This window comes from Cynoglossus semilaevis, chromosome 5 (genome assembly GCF_000523025.1).
Source record: "Cynoglossus semilaevis isolate Cse_v1.0 chromosome 5, Cse_v1.0, whole genome shotgun sequence".
Lineage (NCBI taxonomy): Eukaryota > Metazoa > Chordata > Actinopteri > Pleuronectiformes > Cynoglossidae > Cynoglossus > Cynoglossus semilaevis.
Genome location: NC_024311.1, coordinates 3190599 through 3193573, shown reverse-complemented (window position 1 = coordinate 3193573; position 2975 = coordinate 3190599). Strand labels below are relative to the sequence as shown.

General features: G+C 47.4%; 1 protein-coding gene across 2 annotated transcripts in view; it reads left to right on the top strand.

Moving 5' to 3' along the window:
• The first annotated feature begins 826 nt into the window (after window positions 1-826).
• itgb6 (integrin, beta 6) overlaps window positions 827-2975 on the top strand; it is a 17763-nt gene continuing 15614 nt past the window's right edge. For both annotated transcript variants that reach the window (XM_017032687.2, XM_008309967.3), the window contains exon 1: window positions 827-1037. The gene's annotated coding sequence lies outside the window, so the exon portion shown is untranslated. The remainder of the gene's footprint in view (window positions 1038-2975) is intronic.

Genomic DNA, 2975 nt, shown 5'->3' with positions numbered 1-2975 from the left:
GCCACAGCCTCCCCCTGCACACACACACACACACACACACACACTAAAATGACCCAAAACTCTCTCTCTTTCAGTCCACGGTGCTTGTGCTGCAGTCGGTGTGACGTCGTCGTTCGCCTCCAAAGTGCGACGGTGACACATCAGTCGGATCGTTTCTTATTAAAGACGTTCTCTGCTGCGAAGGTCTCGCGGGGGCTGCAGTTGTTACTGTCACTCATGTGCGCCACAGCCTCCCCCCGCACACACACACACACACACACACACACACTAAAATGACCCAAAACTCTCTGTCTTTCAGTCCACGGTGCTTGTGCTGCGGTTGGTGTGACGTCGGCGTTCGCCTCCAAAGTGCGACGGTGACACATCAGTCGGATCGTTTCTTATTAAAGACGTTCTCTGCTGCGAAGGTCTCGCGGGGGCTGCAGTTGTTACTGTCACTCATGTTCGCCACAGCCTCCCCCTGCACACACACACACACACACACACACACACACACACACTAAAATGACCCAAAACTCTCTGTCTTTCAGTCCACGGTGCTTGTGCTGCAGTCGGTGTGACGTCGGCGTTCGCCTCCAAAGTGCGACGGTGACACATCAGTCGGATCGTTTCTTATTAAAGACGTTCTCTGCTGCGAAGGTCTCGCGGGGGCTGCAGTTGTTACTGTCACTCATGTTCGCCACAGCCTCCCCCTGCACACACACACACACACACACACACACATGGGCAAGTTGGAGCCTGTACAAACACCCACACATGACCCTAGAATGCATGTACACACCAATCACACGCACGCACGCGCGCGCACGCACACACGCAGACGTTCCAGGGAGCATGGGCAGCAGGGTCACCCCAGCGCCATGCTTCATAAAGGGCGCCGTTACAATAGGTTTACTGTTACTCTTGACGACTGCCGGGACACAATGGCAGTGAATGTGTTGGTCTGATGCTTCTCTGTTTCTCGCTCCATTTTTCACTTGATGACAAGGTTGTCAGACGGAGACAGGACAGCATGGTATCAGAGGAAGCCCCTGAAGGTGAGCCGGAATATTTCCACATTAACGCGGACTATATTTATACACGTATGGAAATTGTATCTGAGTGATGAGATGGGTGGATCTTGAACTGGCCGTTGTGTTTTAGAGAGACTCCGTTCTGACAGTGGTGTTGTTGTTTGGGAGAGGATGGAAATGAATATTGATCGATTGATGTTTGGCATTAGCGCTTTGACAATATGGAAGGCTATGTTCATTGGTATGAAAGAGAAAAAAAAGTGTATTCACTTCATTTACACGCGTAATTCCTGACATGACTGCATATTTTGACGCAACAAGAACAGGGTCGGAGACTTGACCCCGTGACCTCGGGATGTTTGGCTTGTTACATGGAGTCACCTGTGTCGCCGAGCTCCGCTTCTCTAGCAACAGAGTGGCACAGTTTTTAATATTGTGTTTCATTACGACGCAACTTCCCGTCGTTGGATAACGTTCCTCTTCATCCCCCGCTTCAGGTTGCGCTGCTGTGTCTTTTCGGTCGTGAGGTTCAAATAATGACACAGTTGGTTGTTTTGCATGTGAGGTCGTATGAATACTTTGGTGACAAACAGTACGGGCTGTAAACATGAAAGTGAGACCAAAAGCAGATGGAGGAAAAAGACTGGATGAATGAATGGACTTTTCACTGACACAGGGGTTAAGGTGCGGATGGAAAAGATGGGGAGACCAGGGTGGAGGGGTGACAGTGATCAGTAAGCTGAGTGGTCCTGGGTTGGGGGGGTGACAAGATGGGGACTCTCCCAGATCCAGAGGGGAGCGGTGCTGAGTTACGGGATTCCTCTGTAGCCGGGCCGAGCTACAAGTTACAGTATCGACACAGCAGCTGTCAGTGGTACAACACCTACGCAGCTTCAGCCTCCTCACCCTCCTCACCCTCCTCACCCTCCTCACCCTCACAGTGTCACCTCTCTCTCAACACATACGCACATTCATGTGTGAATGTATTTTTTTTTTTTTTAAGGCGAATGGCGACAATGATTCATAGTTCCTGTCTTGTTAAAGATTAACTCGTCTCCCGTTAAAGTGGCTGAATAATGTCAGCATGCAGGTCATATTTGCCTAGGGTGCGGCCCTCTGTATTATCCGCGCGCAGCCAAAGTTCACCGGCATCGGCCGTCAGTAACGGGTGCTTTCTGTAGTGACGCAGAAGCAAATTGATCCAGGAAGTAAAAAAACAGAAGATGCTTCAGTACAAAGATATGGTTTGGCATCAGATTTATATCAACGGCTTAAAATGTAGCTACGTTTTTTTTCTTCTTTTTGTTTCTATTCAGATGCTGCTGACAACAACAAAACTAAGAAAGTTAAGGGACATATAGCTATTTTTTTTGCTAAGTTAATGTTAGTTTTTAGTGTCATTTTTATAACAGAGTTTTGGCCATCCTTAGTCTATCCATCCATCCATCCATTTTCATCCGCTTATCTGTTACTGGGTCACTAGTCGCCACCCAAATCACACCGTACCAACCTCCCTGAACCTTCCTGCAGGTGGTGAGTCCACTGGAAGGCACCAACCGCCCTAACTGGGATTCAAACTTGTCCAGGAGGTGAACCCTGGGGTTCCACAAAGCGTCACATCCTTAGTCTAACTTCTGGCTATATTTTGATTTAGGTTAACCTTCCAATTATTCGTTTTTGTGCTGACCAAAGTAGTGGTTTTATTTTTGAATTTTCTTCATGAAGGTTTTTGACTTTTCCTCATCTAGAGGCTGCGGGTAAAAGTCTGGACACTTTTATGTCCGTGGATGAGCTTGTTTACAAATATGAGGCTGCGGGTCATTTTTTTATTGGATTAATAAATTAAAAGTATGTATTTCAGAAACACTGTGTTAGCATGCTCTACTGTTTATAAGAGCAATCAATCCATCCATCTATCTATCTATCTATCCATCTATCTATCTATCTATCTATCTATCCATC